The sequence below is a fragment of the Bombus vancouverensis genome, chromosome 6 (assembly GCF_051014615.1).
Source record: "Bombus vancouverensis nearcticus chromosome 6, iyBomVanc1_principal, whole genome shotgun sequence".
NCBI classification, from domain to species: domain Eukaryota; kingdom Metazoa; phylum Arthropoda; class Insecta; order Hymenoptera; family Apidae; genus Bombus; species Bombus vancouverensis.
Genome location: NC_134916.1, coordinates 5,725,246 through 5,752,037, shown reverse-complemented (window position 1 = coordinate 5,752,037; position 26,792 = coordinate 5,725,246). Strand labels below are relative to the sequence as shown.

Sequence of the window (26,792 nt, the reverse complement as noted above, 5' to 3'; positions counted from 1 at the left end):
TCTCTTTCTCCATCGTTCCTCATCCAAACAGCTCGGCTCCCACGAGATATCGTACCTGTCTCGTGATGCAACGTTACTCCTGCCACCCTTCCCGAGTTCGCCATCACGTCGGCGCTTGATGTATACGTGCACCAGTCCGAAAGCAACGTGAATAAATCCAAAGTACTTCTTAATTCCGAGCAAAGTCTACTTTCTGCAACGTCTACTGATCTGGTATGAAAGTGCGATCTATTAGGGCCCAATAATTTTGCCAATTTCTAACTTTGCTTTATCGGAACTATAATTCATTGGTATTTTGTATCGAAATTTGAATATTCCTAATTTATACTGTGTTTGAATATCCACTTTGTGTAACTAATCGTACAATCTGAATATTTATGACAAATGGCGACAAACATGCATATACAATTATATATAAATAATAAATTAAATTATACGTAAGTAAATATTGCATATGTAATAGCAATAAATTAACAGCAAAATATCCGATAAATCTCTCTTCATGCATGCTATTTTAACGATTTGCTACACTTTCCCTGATGATTCACCACGCACTTTACCTTTCTCCACTCCTGCCATGTAATTTTCTATTCAATCTAAGCACCCTATCCTTCCAAGGATCAAGCACTATCAACCAATAACTTTTCCCAGTAATTTTCCACCCATCAAACTATGCAGTTTCCCTCTGACAACTTTCGCTGAAAATTGCAATACTCTTAATATGAATGGACTTAAAATTTTCAATTTCCGCAAAATGTCAACCTAGTTTCTTATTTTCTTCTTTCTTCGGAAGACTTACAACATTAATGGCCGTAATACGTCGTAGATAAAATTCTGTACGTATCTTCTACAGTCTGGAGTACACTCTCGTGAACGCGAACAATGCAATTCGTCGTGCACGCGTAAATACGTGTTCCGAAAACCGCACGACGGACAACTACGGTTAGGATAGACGAACCTTGCCGGGTTTGAAGATGGAGTCCGGAACTCATCAAGGTAATGCAGCTGGGATTATCCTGAAACTGAGCACGTTCCCAATGCTGAGAGTCGGGAGTAGTGGCGTAGCTTCCGGGAAAGGTAGAGACTCGGTAGATTATTAGTTGATCGTTTGATCGAAATCCCGCAGCGACTGCTAGACACTTCTGACACATGCTGCTTCTGTGTCTATCTTTGTGTCGTGTGTGCGTTCCAGCGGCCGACGGTGGCCTGATAATCGAAATAATTTGACTAATTTCTCGAAAATACATGGACAACTGGTACGCTATGTGTTCCATTGCTAATTATATACAAAATTTAAAAAATAAACCAATAGAAAGCAACCATAAATATACTTCTTGAAAAAGATAGGAAGTTTCGTTAATATTAAGAGAACTTTTTTATTAAAAAATTCTTCCCTTCTTTTACACGAAAATTACTCTAGAGGAATCGATACATTTCTAACTTCATTTTCGCGTGCCTTATGAAATTCGTAGTTTCCAATTCGATAGCAAATAAACTTTGGCAGCAAATACCCGAAGGAAGGGGGATAGTTCCTCTAGTCTCAGTAGTTCCTCACTGTCAAGAAAGCAGGTGCGAAGGAAAGAAATAATAGCAAACAGAAGCCCCGTTCGAACCGAGCGACAAGCTCGGACGCAATAGGTTTCCAGTCGAACACTACCGTCGGATATCAGATTAACCGGACACCGGCAAATTTATCTCCAAGTATAACAGCTACATCCAACGTCGTCTGGACGACGGGCACGGATAAATACGTGCGTTTAGCGGATTGATTGGCTACAGGACACTTTGGCGAGGCTCGCTTCGGCCCGATGCACTCTTCCCGTCGTCGCACCGAATATAGATGCGCTCTTGAGTCATGCGCGACGTACGCGGATCGTTCCTTGCCATACGTGGCAAGGTTAAATTTCGCTTTGGCGCCATGTTCAACCGGGCAGATCTTTGGTAAACCGCTATACACGAAAGTCGTCTTTGAAACAGAGTTTCGAACTGGGAGGTGTTACGCTAGCTGGTTCCTCGATAACGCAGCGGAGCGGCGAGTATTTTTAAAACGCGTCATTATGTTGTACCACGCTTGAACAGGGGTGATTCTTCGTGTAAAAATAAGCGGAGGATGTGGTGTGAAAATTCACCGCGTGAAATCTTGCTTTCAAAGAGGTTCCGATCGAATGGTTCTTAACCTCTTAACGCCTGGATTATAAAAGCGAAATTTTACAATAGCGCTGTAAAAATAGGGCTATATTTATACGAATATATTTGAAACGATTAGATATTTGTGTAATTTCTTGGATGTGATCTATCGATGCGGGGGAGTTTGAGGATAATTATTTTGCACTCGATATTTTAGAAAAGAAGCGAAAATATTTCTTTCTGTAAAGAATTTACAAATGAATGCAAATTCTTGGCGTCCTTCTTACTATCGTAATAGGGTGTTTTACTAAAATAAACAACTGCACCGTTCGCAGCTTATTCCTGCTAAGATCGTTAATGCAATCAAGAGAGCCGTGAAAGCGCCAAGAAAGGTTCATTCTTACCGGAAGATAGCCGGGTCGAAAAGTTGGAAAGACGCGTTATTGAAACACTCGGTCGTAAAACTGCGAATTCGAGTGCGCCGCGCCGATGAATCGGTTGAAACAGTCGGGAGAAAGGTTCGAGAGCTTGGCAAAGATACTTCCACGGCAAACATCGACTCGTAAATCATTGCCGACTCTTATTTCTTTCCTGCGAGGTTGCCGATTTAATTAAAATGTCTATTACGTTGCTTGTTGCAGGTAAGAATCGAGCACAGTGTTTGTCGCCCCGATAAACTTATCGCTCGTCGATTCGGTGAGTGATTCAACGACATTCTAAATCGAACAGCGTTTTCTCGGCTCCTTCACTTTTTAGCGACGATCGAGCCCCGTTCGAAGAGACGACAAGCTCTTAATTACGGATTCCTTGGGTGCAGATGCCGCCGAGATCGCGTAAAACTGATCAGCAGCAACGATCAGGGGTGAACGAACGGTAGAGGGGGCAGAGAGAACACAAGAAAACCGTTGAACGGATCTACTGCTATCAGTGACAACAGTGCTGCGAATGGCGGACTACTGTTCGACCTCCGATGGAGGTTGATACGAGCTGCCAAATGTCACTGGGCCAGACATTTCTATATTTGAATTCGAGTTTCGCATGACGGCGCTTCGACGTAGAGAAACGGCAGGACCGACGTCTCTATCTATCGATCTAACTGCCGGCCAGGCCGCGTGACGTTCAGGCTAGAAATAATGTTTCGTGAGTCTCGTTGGGGTAGTTCGTCCGTTCTTCTTTCCCTCCCTCTACCCGTTGCCACCCCTTGCTTGTAACCCCACCCCTTCGAGCAAAACCCCTTTCTTACCACACGGGTGGGTCTCGTTTTCTACGGCGCCCTGCCCACCGATAACCGGGGGGGGGGGGATACCGCGACGAAAATACAACGTCAGTCAAATCCTTAATCCTGGAAATAGCGGCGCTTATCTGCGCTGACGTAAGTGGTACAGCCGGACGAGATGTTGTCTATGCTCTCTCTTCGACCACTGTAAAGCATCGTCCTGACTATCGGTACGGTTTGTGCAAGGGGATAGAGGTAGAAAGGGTGACTAGCTCAAAGATAAGATCAAAGTTCCCGAATTATACAAGATCGATGAAGAAGAGATCAGTTAAGGACGTGTATTATGTTTAACAGTAACTTCCTACACACGTATAATAATTTTGTAGCCGTCTAATATGCTTCATTTGGAAAAATTTGAACAATTTAAATGTACATCGGAAGAATACTCTCGTCCGTGTAATAAGCAATAATTATCAGGTGGGAAATCGACACTCGACGGTCGAAACTCCATGGTGCCTTGGTGCAGGAGCGTTAGCGACGCAGTCCCAAATTCCACAGATTCCGAATTTCAGAAGCGGCACGAAATTCCCTGGAAGCAGCGGCAAACGCTGTAATATCCGAAACGATAAGTTGTGCACGTCGCCGGTGCGGCGCATCCGAATCCCACCGCCTACTACCAGCAGGAATATCCATTTCAAGACATTTAACCCCGGTCGACTGTCGCGGTGAGGTGAGACAGGATGTACACAGCTTCTAAGATTACTAGGCAGTTTCATTACGCTTACGAAAAGATCCCCCTACCACTGGCTGTCTCGGTCTTCTCCCCTCGGTTCCCCCGATCTCGTTCTAGCCCCGGTTCCCCACGCTGTTCCCTTTGTGTCGTGTTAGAAAGGTTTTCGAGAGGCTCCGCGTCAAACCGGAGACGAGAGCACCCACGAGGAACCGAGACGAGACTTCCTCTTCCTTTCTCTTCTAAAGTTTTGTGGAAAGTAGCTCCGACCGAGGAGCGGCGAAAATAAAACTGATTCTCTAAATTAAATAGGCTGACCCTCTCGTTCCTGTCAGGGGCTGCGATAGAGATTGCTTATTATATATATATATATATATATATATATATATATATATGGTTATAGAAGTATATATGCATATATATGGTTATAGAAGTGAGTTCTTTGTTGCTTTAGAGACGCAGACTCTTTTGTGGTATTTTCGTTCAGTATTCTTTTTCTTCCTTTGTTTATTTTTTTATTTGGTTAACTTTGAGGGCATCTATAGAGTTTACAAGGAGTTAAAATCGTTAATTGTTTTCCATAGGAATGGATGCATTATTGACGTGGATTTACAGTGTGTTCGTTAAAATTGGTTGAACTGGGAAATATGGAGAAAGTTTTTATATTTTATCGTAAAAGGCACTATTTAGAAAGTGCTGGCTGGATTTTGAACTATAGTCTTTTGTATTGATTAACTTCTGAATCTTAAATGTTCTCCGAGCATATTTCAAAAATTCAATCTCAAATTTGCATAGTTAGCACTGAATATAGCGCCAAGTAAGTTATGCCGGAAATATTCTTTCAAATTAGACTTTTATTCGAATTACTCGCTCTTGCAAGTCTTACGGGAGCTACTAATTTCTCACGTTAATACTTCGAGTTATGGGTAATGGTTTTACGGTTACCTTACGTAAGGTATATTTATCAATGAACCGTTCTACCATGGAATATTGAACGCGGTTGAATTTTTGAACTCAATTTATACGACACCATTCATGATCGTCCATTCAAAATATCTTGTTGGTAGAACAAAGTTGTCTTCGCGGAAATATTCTACCTGTACAATTACGAATCAAAAGATCTTGTAACATACGACTTTTAACGTTGGTAGTTAGTCTACGTTAATTATTATCGATACGAGCACGTTGCACAGATAGAAATTCCTAGCACATTTTCAAATAATCCGATCTTTTAATTACGTTTCACTAATTACATTCGTGATTCGCGTAGCCCCTGTTGATTAACGCGAAACGCGTATCGACGATCGTGCGGATAAAAGACTGAGAAGCATAGTACACTTTCGAAGAAGCTGAATACGTGCTTTTTACGTAATTGACGTTCGAATTAAAGGATGGATCGATCGAAATTAATGTACCTGCACGTTCGTTGAATTTCAAAGTATCTAATGCCTTATAGGCGATGAAAGAATTTCAAGAAAAAAAAGAGGGAATTAGAACGTAGTGATTGTAAAAATAATTGTACATAATTATACATAATCGATAAAAATTTTATCACGACGTTGAACATCTGGACAATCCAGCTTCCTGAACAAAATAATAATTCTTCAAAGTGTTCGCAATATCTTAAATATTTTTCAAGTCCACCTCATTTCCCTGTAACTGTTCTCATACTTACACGTAACGACGGCGTACATTTATCGAATGAACGTTGCAAACCTTGTACGTTCCCCGAAATATCCTTTTCAACGTCGTGTACACGGAGAGGCAACGCGAGTCGCTCGATAAATCGAGGAAACAAGATTACGAGTTCGCCTAGCGAGTTCATTCATAAACGTCGAGAAAATCGGCTGCCCGAGTAAATCCCGCCGCAGAAACCGGTCATAATTCCAGAAGTAATATAGAGTACCGCGTACTAATCGGGTACGCGCCATTACATCCTCAAACACATTACGGTGTAAACCAATCTAAACGAGCGACAGTCATTACGGAGTTTCAGTGGAACAGGGTACGTCGCGGACACACACCTGCGTGTACATTTCGCGCACAGTTACCGGGCTCTTCCTCCTCCTTCGCCAGTACAAACACAAATGACGCAGCGCGCGTCGTTGCCAAAGCTACGCATTATATAGCTGCTTGCCGTGCTAGCTTTCATTAATCTCTCGTTCCCGAGGCCACAAACAAACTGGAGTCGTAGATACGCGATGGAATGGAGTTTCCTGATGGTACGTAAACCGACCGAAAGAACGAAAACCGGGTCGAAATTGATGCGTACACCTTAACGAGACGAGGTTGGAATCGAAGTCGACAGATCAAGATTAAAGGCGGCAGTTTATTTAAATCGCCGTAAATACGGATGGGAAATGGTTCTCTGTTGTTCGTTGAACCACCGAAGAAGTCATTAAGCCGTGAGTATTCAAATCGACGCGGTAAGAAAAGAACGACGCGTTTCTCTGAGGCTTCTTGGGACTTCAGCAAAGGAGGTAACCCTCTTATTAATACCATTAATCACTTCATAAAGATTCAACGGGTCGAAGAGACGTGGATGGGGCGAGGGAAAGAGGAAAAACGAAGGCTTCATAAAAACAAGCGGAGGAAAGGTCCAAGAAATCCACCGAACCCGGCCGCTCCTCCGGGGATAGTTTTTTTAGCGGAGTAAGCGGTAAAAAGGGACCGACTGGAAGCGTATTGTTTCTCACGCAACTTTTCACAGATTTCATTTAGCTTGCGATGCAAGTGCTGGTTACGTTTCCGACGAGACGCGGCTTTTTCTTCAATAAAAATTCATTTCCTTCCTTTGATTTACTTCAAGCACCGAGCCAACTCGTTCTCGACGCTCCTTTTCTCCCGTCTCGTCTTTGCTGGACCAACCGTCTCGGTGAAACATTCGAATGCTCTGAGAAACGCTCGAGTCCATCTCGATCGTGGCCATCTTCCTCCGCACCATCTCCGCCGTAACCTGAAAAATCCTAGCGATCAACGACGCCTGTGACAAATCTTACCGCGGACCGTTTACCTTTATCAGCGATGGTTTCATCGTTTAATGAATTTCTCCGAGAAGGATCGCACCGAATTACTTTATTGCCTCTTTGAACCGTCCTTCGCCGAAATTCTCGACGAAAAATTGCGCAACGGTGATACATTTCTATTACGTCCACGCGGTCTTACCACACATACTAATTCCACTTATGGGCTGGTGTACCTATCATACTTTTCACGCCATTCTTAATATTTGTTATATTTCTTATTACATTTCCATTTGACGTGCTATTTAAAATGATAGAATTTTGATAAATGTCCTGTGATAAGCTATTATATGTAAAACATAGTATATGTAAAACATATTTCTTCGAAGTACAGGGACTCGGCAATCGCGTTGTCCCGTTTTCGTGCACCCTATTAATTACTAGGGTACTGGTTCGCGTGATCCTAACTATTTATCCATCTACCTCATGCTTTCCTTCACCAGGTATTCCTCTTTTCCAATTGACTTTTTCAAAGCCTAAAGGAAAAATTGGTTTCTTACAAGAACGAAGTGGAACATGGAAACGTCGAACAATGGTATCTACGTAGCAAAGAAGACGCACTTCTCTTGAATCCCTGAAATACATGGAGACGGGTCTGCATCTAATATTTTAGGAAAGTTTCGAACTACTGGTTTCGCTCGAAGTTGCACGACACGGATCAGGAAAGGGGGGAAACGCTCACGTGCACAGCGCTATTCGCGCACGTAGAATCGCGGTGGCTGTCGAAAAAAGGGGGCGGGTACGGAGCTTAGAGAACGCTAAAGGGTAGTTTCTTGGCAAAGGTAAAGAGAATAGCAGGAAAGGGCGAGTCTAACGGGGTGAGTCGTATCTTGGAGGATAAGTATCGAACCTGAAAATCGCGACCAAAAACCCGACTAGCGTGGCAACGTTATGCGAAAAACGACGAACTAGGTCGACATCGAAGAGTTTCGTTGCAGTTGGCTGGTCCAATCGAGTATCTATCCTCTTTTCCTTCTATCGTGTCCTTCTTTCATCTTTTCGTATGCGGGGGATTCGAAACTCCGTCCGACTGTTTTCCTCATCGCCGACGAAAACATGCTGCCCTTGTACTGTCGTCGAGACAAATATCGAAGTGCACCGGAGGCGGCGGCGACGGCGGGGCCAGCAGGGATGGGTATCGTGGAGAAAAGGGAGAGGATGGAAAGTTTTCCACTATTCTTTTCGTTTATAATTTATGTCTCTGTGAGCACACGACTCGAGACACCGTTTTATCGATTCGGTTACGTAAACAGCCAGAACGGAGTTTTCACTCGCGCACTTTGTGATGCACTTAGTTGTTTAAACTGGCCAGGCTTTTGTTCGATCGCAGGAATCGCGGTTGAAAGGGAATCCTTTTTGGTCGATGCTGGACAGAATGCGACGGATCGTCTGCTTGGCGACGCAGCTTTACGTGGAATCAGTAGTTCGTTCAGGAACGAAAAAACAAATTTTCTGAACGCATAATATCATTCCTTTAGGCGCAGATGTCACTTGGTGATTAAATTACAGATTCGAAAGGATCTCGATTTGTTTCATCAGAACGTATCTTCTACGATCGTCTCATTTCAGTCTTTAAATCCTCAGTTTTTACTTGTAACATTTGAAATCTATAGCAGTCGTTTCAAAAATTACTTTTAATTTATCGAAGTTTCCACATTAAATTTCGTTGTATCTTTAGATTTTAAATTAATACTTTGGGATAATCGATATAATTAAAAATCATTCCATGACGATACCAATTCAGATACCATCCATCATAAACATCGAGTGCCAATTAGAGAGCCTGCAGTTCGGCTTATCGTTTTACGTTGTTCGCTATAATTCCAATAGAACGTGGCTCGTGTTGCTACTACGCAAACAGTGTGTTGACATATCCGTGAAGCTTGTGCAACGCATGCTGACCGATCAGGCCTCTAGAGGAAAGGGCTGACCTATCCTGCGCCCTGATAACTCGGTTACGTTCCAATATCATGATTACACGTCATCCTTGGCAGTTGACAATCCCCAGAGTAATGACTATTGTGGAAAGTTCGAAATTGTCACGGGATCGCATTGATCGTTTAAATTCTTCAGTCAAGCGAGAGTGTACTCTCTGATCGTGTTGGTCCACTAATCGTCACGGCCATGAAAATATATGGGCGCACGTTCCTGCATTAATTTTGTGACGTAACGCTGTTCTTGAAAGAATTCGTGTTTTGGCATGATCGTGCCGCGCGTAAAAGTTTTCTCGTTTCCCGCACTCGGCTGCGGTAATAATTTTCCACGACCCAAAATTTCAAAATTGCTGTGGCGAAATTTTATCGCCTTTTCTTTTGTACCACACGCGAGTACCTCGAAAAACTTTCACATGTTTGAGGTTCTGTATGCTCTCTAATTATCGGTATAGATAGGTGGATTTCAGAAATGTTCATGAATTAGGATTCAAGTTCATTATTCGTTCTAAATTACTAAGGCCGACTCTAGTAGATTATTTAACTAACGTTGCTTTTACATTGAATTAACCAAAATTAATTATTTAACTACATTACATCTATCTTTTTACACTGTAATATTGGATTTAAACTTCAGTGTATACGTAATCGGTTAACTACATATTTATCTCTAAACATTTACATATTTAACTGTGTGCTCCCAAGATTCGTTCCCTTTAGCTGCTTTAGTTTAACAAATTAATATTCCAAATCAAACTTATCACATAAAAGATACATTTGCTTTCTCAAAGATATTATCATTAACTGAAGCAATTAATAGGAACTCACACGGCGTAAAGATGCATGGTAGAACACTAAGACAGTCTCGAGACCTTAGCAGATCTTCCATTGTACAAAAGGTATTCAACGTCAGTTATAGTTGCGCCATTCGCACGACAGAAGGAAGCACACGCCAGTGTGGTTTTCCCGCCAAGTTCATTCAGCATCTTGCGTTGGATGTAAGCCAAATACTGAATACACCAGCGCCTTCCGCCTCTGCGTTCCTCTTACTCGCCTCGCCTCGCAACCATTATCATCCCGGAATAGCAAGTTGATGTTCCCTGTGTTGCTTACACCTTTGGCGTCGCTTGTTTATAGAACAAGTAACACCGGGCTCTAATAAGGTCGGGTCACGGCCCTATTCCGCAATATTTCGCGACAAATTGTGCGCAACGTTACAGAAAATAAATGCGACAGCCAAATCCGACACGAGTTATTGGTCGCGTTATTCGTCTTGAGCATTTCTTCCGTAAGAGATTCTATATCCTCCGTGGGCGACGTGGGACATTGTGGAACACTTGAGAAAAAGAAGAAGAGAGAAAAAAGGTACAGATTGGCTGTCGTCGAGCGATAGTGAAAGCGAAAGACGAAACGAGCGGGGCTCTCAAGTTTTTTAAACGATTTAATACTTGCCGCCTCTGGCCTGCTGCAACAAGTTATCAGCTCCTCGCAGACTTCCTGCAAACCGCGCTTTAATAGTTCGAAATAAATTCGCTGTAAATCGATGGTGTAGCTGATAAGAGTCGCGATTATGAGAGCAAGTTAAAAAATTAATAAAGTTAACTTCGTTTCGTTACGTCGGAACTTTGGTATAAAAATCGTGTTCTTTTTTCAGTTCTCTCTTGCGAAAATGAAAGAAAACAGCAAAGTATAACAAGAATCGTGCGACATTGACGTTCTGGAAGGAGTCTGACCTTTTTTCTTCTTCTCACGAAACTCTGCCGCGTGCTTGGAAAAGGAGCGGGGATCAAGACACGGGTGTGCGTAGCGTTCATAGTATTGGCAGCGAGCCAAGTCACGTTGCGACTCAATGAAATCTTTCTAGGTTAGGTTAGCCCCCTCTTTCCGCGTTAAGCATAGGATACGTTTACATCGACTTGCCAGACGCGCGAAGAGGCTGGCCAAAGGCCAGCCAGAGAGAGAACTCGCCGAAGTGGCTGGTTTTCGGCCCCGACGGAAGTAGTGGTGATCAATATTGGTCAGACCGGGGACTTCTTAAGCGCGAACTCGTATCACTTGGAAACTTCACTTCGTTTTTACCGTTCAGTTGGTCGCGTCAATGAGACGTTACATCGGTGGCCTAGTTATCATCTCTACTGAAAAAGAATTAACGTGTTACCATGTGTGTGTCGTGACTTGCAGCTATATTTCTATTGGTGCAACGAATCGTGAATATCGCGAAATTGGATTTTTCAAGAGTTCACCTGTGCCTCTGATTTTCTCGGCCCGATTGGAGCGGCACTGGTATATGTGTATAGAGGCGGGAACTCGGCACGATATCTCGTCATTCAGACTCGTCCAACAACGACTGGTTGGCCGGATTCGCGGCAAAGAAACACTTTATTCAATATCGCATGATGCGAGAAGTTTAGCTCGCGGACGCGTAACAAGTAGTCATGCACCGAAAATGCATCGTTTCGGCATCGGTGCAACACGATGCTCGCGAGCACAATCCAGCATCGTCCCCTCCCCCCTCTGATGTGTTCACTCTACTCGAGCGTTTTCCCCATACCCGCGTTTCTATCCCGCCGTCAAGCGAGCGTGGCGTGGCGAGGAGGAGCAGTCAGGCAGTCAGGCTCTCTGCTGGCATTAAGTATTCCCGTTGGGTCGGCGTGGCGAGGAGGAGTACGGAGTGGCGCGGAGTGGCGCGGAGTGGCGCGACGCGGCGTGGCGAGCGGCGCTGTCGGTCGATGCTGGGGTGCTCGCGCTACGAAGGAAGGAAGGTGAAACGGGTGAGAAGGAGAAACAGACCGATGCTCTCTCCCTCTTTCACGTCGTCTCTGGTTCGTCCTCTCTCCATCGGTGTTTCTATCCCCGTCACACCAGCGAACTTTCTCCGGCTAGAATCGAGAGGCGCTATCTCCCTCGAGCGACGGCAGCGCCCCGGGGGCGCCTGCGCGCCTCGGAGGGGTAGCAGTCGCCTGATAGTGGCGAAACCCGTTGGCGAGGGGAAAGGGGCCCCTCCCTATTCTATCCCTCGCTCCTCGAGCGTGCACCCCACCATCGGGTGCCGCGCGGCTCCGCTACCTCCCCTCGCTACGGCTCCACTGCCCGGGCCTCCACGGTCGCCCCATTCCGTTCTCGGCATCACAGCGTACAGCATTGAACTCGACGCACGGCGACAAGGAGCACGACAACGACCACCTGCCTTTCTGTGCTCCACGGATTATATCTGTCTCTCTCTCTTTTTAACGTTCTTGTTGCCTGATCGTTCATTTCCGTCTTCGTGCACGCTGCCGCTCCCGCTACTGCGAGAAGAGGACACAAGAAAGAGGATAACAAGCCATATACAGGACAATAAGCGATTCGATCGGCGCTCATTCAGCCGTTCCGAAGACATACACAAACACTGTGACCGGGAGATTTTCACGCGCAATTGACACCAAGGATAAATAATCAAGTACGTTCGACATTTGATTAGCTGCGGTGTGTGGCTCTTGCAGTGTGTCACTCCGTTTTTTGGGTCCGTTGTTTTACGCGTGTTGCAATCTCGACGGCTCATCTGCTCCGGTTCCAGTGTCCGCGAGTAGCAACCACGACGATTAACGTGACAAGTGTGTACCGCGCGCGAATGTAAACCGTTTGACGAGACGTCGTTCGATCAAGAGGATCGTACGTATCGTTGTTGGATCGCCAGCTGTGAGTTTGATCACCGTGATCGTCGTTCACGTCGTAATCATCGTTAACAGTGGCACCTATCTGCGTAACCTGACGAACGATCGTCAGCTGAATTCGAAACAGATTGACGCACGAGATCTGTTACGAAGCGATCGTGACGTTCACGTCCTCTGGAAGCCGTTGGATACAAGATATACACGCGTGTGCTGAAAAAGCGCGAGCGTCCGACACGAGACACCGTCGGTCTCTCGCTCGTCAGTTTTTCTTCTCGCAAAGGAAGGCCATAGCGTTGATCGCACGGCACTCGGTACTCGCGGCAGTACTGAGTGACCTGCAGCACCCGGCAGTCATCGAAAAGTGTACACGACGGCGGTCACCACGTACATCACGCCGCTCATCACCCCAGAGAAGGTACAGTGGTTGCATTCAAATCTTTGACTATATAGGAACAATCCTATCTATGTATCGGTACGGAGGATGGAATGCAGAGAATGATCATCCCGAAGGAAATCGTGTATATCTGGTGAACGTGTAGGTGTATCGCGTGGATGTTTATACGCTCGTAATTTCTCCTACGCGGCTACCTCTATACGTACGACCATCTATATGTGTGTACATACACGAGTGGGCGCGTATGTGTGGGTATTACGTTGTGTGCTGGCTGCAGGCATGTGTGTGTGGGTGGAGCTTGATCCTGGATGTCATCCGTCGGACAGAGACGGACTAACCCGGCTTGGTGGATCTCTCATCGAGCTTGCTTCTTTTCTCCTGTCCTTCTTATCTCTTGCACCGTTTATTTCTCCAGACAATGTGCAGTGACCGAAAAGTTTCGCGTAAATGACGTTCGAACGAAGCTTCGCTTCCCCAAGTTTTCGCCGGAAGTTCCGAAACCTTTCACTCGATGCGTCGGACCTTTCATAGCCATGTCGTGCAATCTTTGATTCTTCCATCCGTCTCTCCCTCTATGTCGTTCTCTTTGTCTCCTTGTCTGTAGTTGGTATTTTCTTTTGGTCGCCAGTCGCCAACAAAACTTTAATCCCGCTGACGGGCAAGCCAATTGATAGGATTCGATGACAAGAAAAGTCCGGGTGCCTGAGTTTCTTGCATTGCAACGCGAGGATGAAAACTTCTTTCGATATTCTTCTGGTTTCATTGTGAACGTGAGCTCTTTGAGAATCATGGCTATGCTGTACTTTGGTACGTCAAATCGGATGAATGAATTATTAACGGAATTAATAAGTTGAGTGATTCAACGGAGAGTGGAGAATACTATTTCCTATTCACCGGAGAGAAATTACTCTAGTTCCTTATTACGTTCTCCTCCTCCCAAACAAACTTATTATCTTAAGTCCTTCGATTCTCCAAGCGAAACGATAACGAGATCGTTACTTCCGAAGTTCCCGCCTCGCGACCACTGCTCGATAATTATTATTTTCTCCTTTCAACGAGTCGGTCGAGCGTTACTTTCAGTGCAGTTTTTCAAGATTTCTTCGAGCAACTCGCGTTCGAACGATGATATATTTCTGAGACGGGGCGATCACGATGCGCGCCTCGCGCCTCTCCTTTGTCTTTCTAGGCCACATCTATCCCGTAGTCACTCTGTATCGAGATTTTAAATACGTTAACCTACTTCCTCTGTACAGATACTCTCTCCCGCCGTTTGATCTCGAACAAAAACGCCTCTTTATCCTCCAAGTAGTTGGACAAGTACGACAAGACTGTTTCTCGAGTCGATTTCAATTTATTCGCCGATGAAAATCGTTTCCCGATTTAAAGTACACAATTCCCTCCGTTGATGGGATTTTTAATTAATTCCTGCCGCGCGTCTGCCGCCGGAGAAAAAGTAACGTTTCCGCTGGCGTATCGAGCCGCGTCGCATACATTAAAATGATCATTAACGAGCTCGCTGATACGTCGAATGATAGGGCGGTGTAACGTGGCCAAAATTTAGGTCACGAACGATTTTTTTCATTCCGCTTTATTACACCGAGCGAATCGCGTTGTCGAGAGTATCGACTCCAATGATTGCGCGGATAATCCGCGGCTCCGAATCTTCCTGCCCTCTCTTCTCGTTCTATCTTCTCCACTCCGCATACGCGTCCATGTGCTATCAAACGAGGATCCGTTCCCATTTCTACTCCCCAATACCTCTTTTTACCCCTTCTCACTTCCATTCCAAGTTCGATTCTATTGCGACCAAGTTAGTTCCCATTCTCACAGATACATGACTGCGTACTCTAGCACGTACACTTTCGAGCGACAGACGCCGACATATTTCTCCAGGTATCGCGAGGAACGGTAGATTTTGCTCGTATATCATGTGTAAACAAAAACCAAGACATCTAGCTGTCGACTGTGGAAGATGGAATTTATGGTTGCACGATCGTCTATCCTTAGGTGATAACGTTTGCCCTTTGCTTCCTACCTTTTTCTTATTTCTTGTCATCTATTTTGTATGTTTGCGGACATGAAAATTGGGTAGAATTATGGGAATTAATTAAAGGGTTGATGATCACGATTAAATTAACTATCAAAATCTTCTATACGGATGAAGTAACACCATTTATACATTTTCTTCCGCTCCCAAATAACCACAGAACGAGAAGTTGCCGTGCAAAGTGACACGTTCCTCTCGCGTTCCGAGTATTATATCTACAAACGCTATATTCTTCCCCAACATACAATAACGTTTTTACCACGAAAGAATTAACACGATTCAACAACCGTATCTGACACGAGACGCTAGAATCCGTAGTTAAGTAGATCTATCACATACTGATCAGACACACAAACAACAGTTGGACAGCGTATAACTTTCTCTCCCGGAGTATCCCGAATCCCCTCAATTCCACGCTGGCAAAGGTCTCTGTCGTACTTTCATTCCCGTCTATCCATCGCGAAGTCCTCGGAAACCAAAGCGTTGTAGACAGAGTTTCCTAGCGAAACGCCAGAACGTCTCGATAAAAGGGTGTAAAGGCAGCTCGAGGATAGGATGAACGTATAAACGTAATAAATATTTTTCATCGGGTCGCGCGAAAAGTTTCCTCAAAGCTAGGCAGCTGGCAGAGGAGTGGCGGGCACGGGTTGTTGATTAAACGTTGCGCCGGCAAAACGTATTATTACTCAGAGAACGACGCTTCTGAACTTGCTCGCTCGAGGGGCGGCGGACTTTTTCTCGAAGCGATACAGTCCAGCGATTGTTGGTCGTTCTTTCCTCCTCGGACAGGATTCTCGAAAGCCTCGACCTTTCCTATACACTTTGGAAAAACTCGAAAGTTTGCTGCAGTGTGACGAGCGCGGCATGCTCTCCTGTTGCACGTAGAGAGACGCGCGCACACATAGACAAGTATCGTTGGATGCGGATTTCTCCGTGGAAAGAAGCTTGGTTTGCTCGTTCTGTGGCCGCTTTGCGCGAGCAAAAGGGAAGTAAGCGGATTTCGCGGTGGTCGGCCGGCTATTCGCAAACTGGAAACGCGACCCGACCGTAGAGATCGTTATTCCGTAAAGGGGGACGAATTAAAACAGCGCATCATGAACAGTCGCGACACCGAGTGTTCCTTGGCAGGAAAAGGAAGATTTGGAGAATCGGAATCTCGCGGTGCGAGTTCAAGCTACTTAGGATTCGCCGTGAGTAGATGAAGCGGAGGAGAAGTTGATCCGCTTTGCGAATAATTATTCTCAGTGACTTTGATGTCGATAATAATCGGATAAAGGAGAAAGGCTGGTGTGAGTTGACGACAACTTTCTGTTTTTCTTCGCTCCATTTTCGGTTCTTGATATTTCGATATAAATGTGGGTGGGTGGTTTTATGAGAAGTTTTGTTATATTTTCTGTGGCCAACTAGCGTGGAAAAAATATATTCAAGGGTTAGGGTTATACAGAGAATAATTTAGTTAATTCTCTCGTTATTGATGGGCATATGCGTTCCGAAGGTTCTTAAGGTGAAAGCATTAATTCTAAATAAACATTAAAAGAGAATCTGTGATTGGTATGTAAAAACTCGAAGACCGCAGTAGAATTAAAATAACCATTTTCAACGTCGGCGAAAGAAAAGAACTTATTAAAGGGAGAAGTATGAAGCCTCATAAAAACTGCTTGAAGATTACTCATAGACGGTCGAAGAACTTCGTTATGGAAAGTAAAACATTTCTTAAGTTCCTTACGTCTGATCATATACGTCTAAAACTACTTCTTAAAAGTTCCAATATTTTCCTCTTTTGGAAACCTGTCTCTCGTATAATTCTCACAGAAATGATTCCAAAACTCACCCATTTTATTCTCAAATACTAAAGTAATATATATTAAGAACATTGTTTTTCTTGTTACTTTCGATGTTTCAAAAGAGTATGAAAACCAGGTACTCAACGATATTCGATTGGAATGAGACCAATGGAAGCGGATGTAGAGAAATAAAGGGGAGGTACGATCACGCGTCACCGTTTGGAGGAATTAGGTGGCCGAATTCGCGAATAACAGGGCTGTTTACATCGAAACGCTTTTAAACCCCGTCCGGCGTACCGGCCAGCCCCGTTCTGAGAATCCTTGCAGCCCGTCACACTCACTGATACCGTTGATAAACGAGCAGAGATGCAAAAGTAGGTGACTCGGACCGACCACTTTCATTCTTTACGTTCAGCTAGGCGTGTATGCACGGTTCTTCTCTCCTCGCAGCAAATATAGAGAGAAAGAGTGCCTTCAAGTTCCCTCGCCGTTTTCGGCCCACATACTACTATTTGATATTTGTCACGTCTTTCTTACACGCCAGATTGACATGAAATGCGAAATGTAATTCCGTGAGACACCATCGGATTTGTTGAATATGCTCGAGAGATGTCGAGCAGGTTCTCCTTAATCCTTGCACTTTTATAAACCGGATTGCAGATTTTGGAAGGTTTCTTAATAAAACACTCGATATTAGGATTTTAGAATAGCAGGTGGAATATTTCTGTTTTTTGGAATAACAGGGGTGTGTTTAGTTAATGGTGATTGGATTTGACAGAATGTTAGTACGGAATATTAGTACATGTAATTTTTATAGCATTTAGTATGGCTTGTATAAGAGGTAATCATTTCTGGTTAAAGGATTTCTAACAAAATTGGTAAAATAAGTATTTAAACGATAAATTTTGAAAACGGCTAAAATTTATCTACGAGATCCAGATTCGGAATTGTGACGTAATCGGCGGCTTGGCCAGTAATATCGGTATAATTATCGCGTTAATCGCTTAATCAATTATAAACGTAGCCAACCGCATTCCCGATTTCATAGAAAATTATTATTCATACCAAATAATACCGCGTCACCGCACAGACACCCCTAATTTTCCGTAAATGTAGAAAGCGTCGGCATTCCCGTTGTATTATTAGCCAAACGATTATCTATTGCATTATTCACGCGGCTTGTTCCGATGTAATCGAATGATAATGATCGATTTTCCAAAGCTTTCTTCTTCATTTTCAACTATCGAATCTTTCCTTTTCTAGATACCAAAAATAGAAGTCAGAATCAATCGAAACGCACGAACGAAAATATAGTCACGGCACGCTGTTTCGATCAATGAACTATGGCAATGCGGAACGAAAACCGCCAGACACTCACTTCGCTATTAATTAACGATGGCCGACGACGATACTGCAGGACGATAATTATAAGCAACGTTTTCCAGAAACGATTGCGACGCGATCGGTGAACGTACCGGAGTTGCAGAAATTAGAACGTAGAAGGAATGCGATCTCGACACTGTTTTATCATGACGCGAAGCGAGAAACATTTTCCCGATACTCAATACTCGTATTTTCCAAAGCAAGCGGCGCTCCTGTGTGCGTATCGTGAGACCAGGGTTGCCCCTGGTATCTTGCTCTCTTCCTTTCTCGCGCTGGGGTTAATCAGCCGGGCTCATCGACGCTCAATGTGCGTGCACGCAATTCCAACGCGAGTTCGCGTGTTTCACGTACTATGCGATCTGAAGCTTCGACGTTATTAATTAACGTCACCGTTAAATCTCGCATAATAGTTGCGCGACTAGACACAGACTATCATTATATCGGTTAGAGTGATCCGCGTTGTTTCTGAAAATTAACTGTGCGTTTAATAAAGAAGAGACAAGTATGGTTTAAATTGAAAACATTTTGAACATTTTGTAGGATGTCAATAGTTTGATAAATTAAAATAAATATAGAAAATATTAAAGTCTATCGTTGATATTTAAAATTTTATATTAATATATTATTTGAGTTCGTTCTTTTTATTAATATTATAGATCGCAAGTAATTATTTTGAATGAAATTTAATTAACGATATCAAGTTCTTCCGTGCTTTGCTCCGTCGTAATCTCATTTCCCTCGCAAATGAGATTGATATTTTTCTCTTTCCATTTTGCCTGTAGAATAGTGAATTAAATCGGAGGCAAACATTCATGAATTGTAATACACTTAGCCGCGGTTCAGCTTCGTTTAACGACAACTGATGTTTAATGTTGAAAATTCCATGGCTCGAAGAGAGTTGCGTTTGAAGCTATTTCCGACCTCTTTCGGCAGAATAACGTCAAAGAAAAATTCACCAAATAATAAAGTTTAGGTGGAAATATCACAACGACGCAATTACACATGCTTTTGTCAAACTAGTTTTGCAACAGGTCACTTTTGTCTTTTTTACAAACATTGAGGCAAACAGACGAATGCGGAAACTACTTCCCATTTATTTCTGATACCTATATACATATGTCCAACTTTGCACGAATAAAATCTCCTTATGGAGTATTTCCAAAATTTTACCATATTTCAATGTAATTGTCATTCAAATTCGTTCATCATAGTCCTTGATTTAAACGCTTGCTCTAAATAGCTCTAACTAGTTATCGATTATCATTTCCATTGCAATATGAAATCATGAGATATATCGTATAATCGAAAATAACCTGATTTCCATCATGTAAAATGAATTTTATCTAGTTCCTTGATAGAGATTATACATATGCTCTGTGTACATGGTCGACAGAGAATTGAGGTTTCTATCTCAGTGAACACAGACATGTCGGTCGACATGCATTGGGCTTCCGTGCTGTACACGAGTCGTTAATTAATCCCTCGTTACCGTGCGTATGCTACACCCCAAGATCTGCGTTAACAGAGGTAACCAGAGGTTTGACCGTCAAATCGCGTTTAAATACGCGTCCTTTTCGTGGCTGTTTAAGCCATGCATACTACAAGAGCCATTGTAAACGTTCTCCGTTGTTTCAAGGCAATTTCAACAGGTTCTCATTGGTAAATCTACTCATACCGTACCCAGAAATAATCATCAAAGGTTTCACTCTGTAAATGTTCCAATATGGTAGAATTTGAAGAATCAATTCGGTGATATTAGGACTGATAACTAATAACTAGTTACGTTGCGAAGTGGTAGTTCTTATGAAGTAATATCGTTCCTATTCTCAAATCTCATCCTGTACAATTTCAACAAGTTTTATTGAAAACATTATGAATTATAGCATAAATCAAAAAAGAAACTGAAATTCATGTCATAGAAAGGATTTTTAGTGTAGATACATTTTTCAATTTATAATTTCTGTATTACTAATATATATTCGGAATCGCAACTGAATTTTTCTGGTGTGTTCATAATTTATGTATAATAAATTACTAACCTTTTCATTGACAAAATAACCAATGAAATATTTGAAATATTCACAGTAATGCAAAATAATACTCGGAGAACGTCTGCTTGTTTTCAATAATTATAATAAAATATTGCATTATAATAAATATTATATTAAATCGATAATTCAAATATAGATATTTGAAGAACCGTCAGCTATTTGATTCCACCACGTGATGATAATGCATATTCCTTTTTAGTTCGAATTAAAACATTTCTGTCGATGGATTTTTAGACGAACACTTTTTAAACGTGCATGTATGTACAGTACGAGCCTTTAAGATACTTTTCTGATTATAGATGCCACACACCCGTGTGCAACGGAAACGTTTACTTTCGATATTTCTTTCTATTAAATGGCTGAATGTGATTAACACAAAGATCGGCGACACGATGCATTGCGCGGTGATTTATAACCGCGGCATACAGTGGTATCGTGCGTTATCGTTGACCGCCAGTTCTATGTGTTTGCCCGCGCGATCGATGGAAAATGTGTGGAAATGCACATAGCATCAGACCTCGGCGTGTCTCATTTAAGGTAGACACGTACGATTCTAATGTGACGTGTTAATACAACGATAGTATCACGGCATCACAATGTGTCAGTGTTCGTGCTCGCTTCGCTAACGTATCGGACAGATATTTTTCATAAAGATCCACGATGCGCGTTGTCTCGACATACGTAATGGTACATTCGAGGAACTAGACACTTATTTGACATTTGTGGCTTTATAATCTTATTTCTATTATTATATTCGTGGAATGTTGTTTGATTACATTATTGTTCTTATTTCATTTGGAGGTTACTGTTGATTAGTCGAATTTGATTGTGTAAAATTATTATTTCTATTTTTAATAAATTTTAAGATATTGACACGTACGTGGCCATACATTTACTTTCCCAGAAAAACAGAAATTTATTATTTCTATTTAGTCCTAAAAAATTCGTTCACGAAGGGATTCAAATTCTTAAAAAGTTAATATATTTTTACTATACGCGACAAGTAGATAGTAGAATAATTTTATTAATTTAATTCGAACAAATTTTCAAGTACGCAACGTTCCGTTTTGAAGGCATCTCGTAAATTCATTTGAAACATCTATTATACACGTTTAAACAGAGATATTCACATTTTAATACAAGAAGTTACTAGAATTTATGCGACGATTCCCCTGGAACGATATTACATCTTATCGCTGATTATCCTCCGGAAGCGCACTCGGATTGCTCGAATTAATCAGAAAGAGAGAGAGAGGGAGAGAGGGAGGGAGGGAGAGAGCTGGATTAGAATACTCATGACGAAAACGTTCAGACAGGGCTGAATCGGAAATCAGTTTCACGATTCAGTACGTACCGTAGATATCCAACCTAAAATCGATAATTACTCGAAATTCTGTGCGATACAATAGCCATGATTATTTTTGGTCAATTCGGCTGACTCCCCTAATCAGCGGCAATCAAAAGCGGCTAATTGCAATGGCGTTACGTCGAAATCAATGGCATCTCAGTCGCTGGTTTACGTTTTAATTGAAACGGTGCAAACGGTCTTAATGGTGTTTCTGTTGTACACGATTGAATGGGACATTACAATGGTATCCTTACCGTCAATTCACCCCGGCTATCTACCCTTCCCTCCCTGTTCCGTGACGTGGCAAACGGTTGTTGAATGTGCTACCTCCTGCCTGTCGTGATCGAGTTTACGTCGTTATTGAATTTCTACGTGCTCTGCCAGCGTAGATACGTGATTAGAGCTCTCCCATTCTCCTCTTTTTCTCTTCATTCAGTAACATCCTCTATGGAAGTATCCATCTCGAAGCAAAAGAAAATACTTCAGACAAACTTGCTTATTAAATCACAATTGTCGGGCTTCATTACAGTGTTAATGAAATTTCGAAATGTTTCGTATTACACGCAAGGCGTATTCATAAAATTGTTTGTTCAAGTATTTTCATAAAATTACACTGATTATTTTTCATAAAATTGTATTGATTATTATCGATCGTGCTAATCTTAATTTAGCGTATCCTTCAGCAGTTATAATATTTTTCTAAATATTCCGTGATATTTAACCATTTACATACAAACATATCCCAATTCCGACAAGATATTAAATCATTATCTTTGCAAATCAATATGCATATAATCCTCGTCAATCTACGAACTCGTCGCAATTGGGCGTATATACACGTGAATTACATAAATACACGTATGCACGCGTATTTTTGTTCAATGACACGCAATCTGAAGCAGATCCCGTAGTTTGTTCCAATTTTAGTTGAACACGGTAGTACAGAAACTTATACGAGAGTCTCCCTAGGATGACTTGGGGAGCGTGCGTTGTACTTGGAGATATTTTGTGAAATAGCTCGACTCTACCGTAGAGGGGATAAGAGTTTAGGGTGGAGTTTTACGAGCGACGCCGAAATCTCAGGCATGCAACTCGATAAAAACCGCTCGGCAGCCCCTCGAGTATCCTCTTTTATTACCTAATACTCGTGAGACTCGGTCACCAGGATATCTTGATTCTATTTTCTTCTCTTCCCGAATTTCGCGGTACCTGCCAAGGCTCAGGCTTCGATTCAATCATCGTTCGCGCGAAAATCGATCAAACGAACATCCGCGCGTAAGTTCGTAATAACAAGCCGCAAAGTGCTCGATGACAATTTTCCACTCTCTGATCGATTTCGTCGCTTGGTTTCGTAATTCATCTATCGATTTCGTTCCCGAAGACTTGACTGCGTGCGAACGACTCATTCTAGAACTCCGCGAGTGTTCCATTTAATTCTGTTACGTCACTGAGAAAACGTACGCACTTTATCCTTAAATGTACATATAGCTTCTTCGTGAAATGTAATGTTTGTTACGTTTCTTTCTAGAATCTCGTTTGTCAGGATTCGAATATGGAATTAGGGGTTACATAGTCGCGTATTTTTCCTGAAATTTTCATGAAAACAGTGATGGAAGAACGATGGAAGGAAAAAATCAATACCGACGATTTATTTTTTAACAGAGTCGACGAACTATCGACGGTCTCGCTAGGAGGAAAAAATATAAATGTACAATCAAGGCACGACTTCCGCGTAGCGCGCCGTCGGGTTTAAAAGAGCGCCGAGCATTTCGGGCGTCTGAATAAAAGGCGAGTCCTGATAATGTGCATCAAAGGCACACACAGTAAAAATAGAGAAGCGTGCTTAAGCCACGCGTGCACTTGTCGGGCGTCGATGCTTTCATCTTCGCGCTCAAAGAGTGACTCGTAAACGTTTGATGCCACAGGATCAATAAATGTATCATGCCCCGGCCGAAAGCCGACACATCAGCATCGAATTTCCGCCAAAAGAACGGAATTCCTACGTGCAGAGATTTTTTTGTATTTCTCTTTATCTCTTCTTTTTCCTCACCTTTCTTCCCTCTTTGGCTCAAACATTTCAAGGAGCAGACACTGAGGAACATTCTGTCGCTATGAAATGTTCGCTATTAGATGATTTTATATTTACTTGTGCTGGAATTCTGTGGTTATAGCAACTGTAGCATAGTAATCATTTTCGACTTATAGATTTCGTCAAGGATAGACTTTTGAACGGCAATAAGAAAAAAATGTTAAGTACAGATAATTAAAAGATAAGTGCGGTTCTGTAAATAATTATAGAGTCAAACACATTTTCTGCGTTATTTTTTCAATATTTCCAAGAAATCACTGATCTTGGCTGAATACGTTAAGAGAAATTGTTTTCATAAAAGAAACGCTATAGAATGAATATTAGGAGATTTCATCACTGAAATACAAGACAAAAGGACACTTTTTCAATAAGATAATGCTCCGATTCATACAGCTACTACTACAAAAAAGTGGTTTCATGATTTCGGAATAGAACTATTATCATGGCCAGCTTTGAATTTTAATCTGAACCCGATCGAGAATCTATGGGAAATTCTAGCAAGAAAAGTTTCCAGTCAGAAGTCACCTACAGAAGATATCGTGGAATTTATAAAAAGAATAAAATCTGTGTGGGTGGATATGCAAAACGAAACTTTAAACAAGTTAGTGGATAATATACTTACCAGATTAATAAAGTAATAAGAAATAAAGGAAAATATTAAACAGAAAGATAACAAAATTAACACTGAATTTATATTTCTTTAAAGCCAAAAACACAACTTTAAGAGAAAATTTAATTTTTTCCAGGCTTCAAAAGAAGAAACTTTTTGTTTGTTGTATCATTTAGTTTTGTTCTACATTATAATACGAAATTATATAAACGGGCTTCACTTTCTCTCTTCTCTCATTGTGTCTAAGGTATAGGTCTGTTAGATGAGCCTTACTGAAGAGTCCATACTAGCAGATCTTGGACGAAACACTCACTTATATAAACGGGTTTGTCAATTCCTGTTTTAATATTATGAAAAATCTAAAAATAGGGTAAAGTTTATAATTATTCACGGCACTGTATAACATTTAATATTGTTACGATCTTTAAAACAACCAGAAAGAATTTTAATCTTTTTAACAATATGCAGATCAATAAAATAATCTTTTTTTTTAATATTATAGACAAGACTTTGACTACTTTTAATACCAAAGATTTAACGTTTTAACTTCAAGTCACTTGCTTTAACTTCCTTCTTCAATTAAGTGTAATTGAATGTATAAAAGAGGACTGATAGAAAGATGAGCTATAAAGAAGGCTTAAGGATTCTCTTCGATTTAATTGAGTCTGTTTTAAAGAAGGTTATCTAAATAACGCAATTTTCCAAGATAATCGTAACACGGATGCGTAAAGATAATTCGGAAATAATCGGAGAGGAGTTTAAACGGTGGTAGTTTGCCGTGCCGGAGAGTTTGGTAAATTCTCTGGTAATCCCCTAAAGTCGCAAGTCCAACAGTTTAAGTTAGTGGAGTAGCTAAGAGCAAGGAGGTAAATCGCAACCGCGCGGTGAATGTAATGGGTTGGATTTAGGGCGATAGAGAAAGGTGTATCGAACTTTTGATTATTAAATCGAAACCGCTGGCTGCACGCCGGTTCATGAAACCTCGAAAATGGAAATTCGGGCATGGAGAATAATTTTGACCCCGGTGAGCTTCCCTTTGACGCATCGAGATTATAATTAGTCGCTCATTCGTGCGTGCGAATCGGTTAAAATGTTTAATTAGCAAATAATCATGGTTACACTCAGCGAATACCATCGTTAATTAAAACCTATTTAAAGAGCAATTTTGATTTACGCTTAAAACGCATCGCCTGAACTAATTCTGAATCGTTGGTCAGACGTTTTTTTGTGACTTTAAATAGGAGAAGAAGAAGAAAAAAATATACAAGACGGCTTGACGATGACGGAAATTCTGTCGTGAGAATGGCGACGGCTTCGATCTAGTTAGCCTTGAACCACTATACCATTCAAAATACTTATTCTTCAAGCTCGTGGAGCTCCTTTTCTTTCGAACTATTCACGTTCTACCGCGCGAGCAGATGTACGGTGATTACAATTCAAAGGGAGCACAATGCACGACGGGTGAGTCCTCCATTCAGTTCGAGTAAACCTTCATTGTTTTGGCTCGAAGGATGCGCCGGCTAACGAGGAAAGAGATCTCTGACCATTTAATATAAAGCAACGACATCTATTACATCAGCATCATTTATAGGGAGAAAGTATTTCGCTGCATCCAAGGATTCGTTTCCGCGTGATCGAAGGATCTATCACAGCCGGCTGGCCCTGTTGCAATCAGTCTTTGTCGACGTTAACAATAGGAAAAAGATCCTGCTGACAAAACGTTGAGACTCTTTCGAAAAGCGAAAGAGAAATAATTCTTTCTCTGGAAGAAAAATCTACCATCGGTACGATTTCAGAAATGGAGAGACCCAGGAGAAGGCTTTTAGTAATTGAAGATGTTTTTAAGGCATAAGAATCAGGCTTGAAAAATTGCAGAGATAATTGGTTTTATTACTCCAGTTACTCCCTTCGAGAAAAATACGGACATGGATTCGAAAAAAGTTTCATCTGTTTTATCTTGATTTTATATTTTGGCTTCAAATACAAGTTTTCATCCGGGAATTTACATTGTTCAAATTCCAAAATACTCTGAAAAAGTTCTCAAATTTCTATCGACACCTCATAATCACAGAAAACCATCGACTTTTCGACTCGAATCGGAACAATCGACTAGAATTTAAATTATCGAATTTCCTTTGCGTTGTATCGTGTATTAACTTGATTGGAGACTAAAATGTTGTGTAAGAAAAAAAGAATTTTTCTGGGTATAGTGGCTGATATGGTGTGTGGGTATAATCTACGATAGAGACCACGTAGCAACGGTAAATTTGTAGAATCGCAGTATTACGCGGCATGTAAAAACCGGGGTGGGTAAGGTAGGGTCAGGGCTGGACAGTGCGATAGCAATGACCCGAACCACAGACGAATGTTGAGCGCCTTACCGTCCGCTCGCTGATAACCTGCCTT

The 26,792-nt window shown here is 42.0% G+C and overlaps 1 protein-coding gene across 4 annotated transcripts in view; it reads left to right on the top strand.

The window, feature by feature from the left end:
• The window catches only part of Rbp6 (RNA-binding protein 6), a 777,348-nt gene that overhangs the window by 524,143 nt on the left and 226,413 nt on the right, over positions 1 to 26,792 (top strand). The window contains exon 1 of one of the 4 annotated variants that reach the window (XM_033340913.2): positions 12,147 to 13,095. The exons of the other annotated variants lie outside the window; for them this stretch is intronic. The gene's annotated coding sequence lies outside the window, so the exon portion shown is untranslated. Of the gene's footprint in view, positions 1 to 12,146; positions 13,096 to 26,792 lie in introns of those variants that run through there. 4 annotated transcript variants of the gene reach the window in all.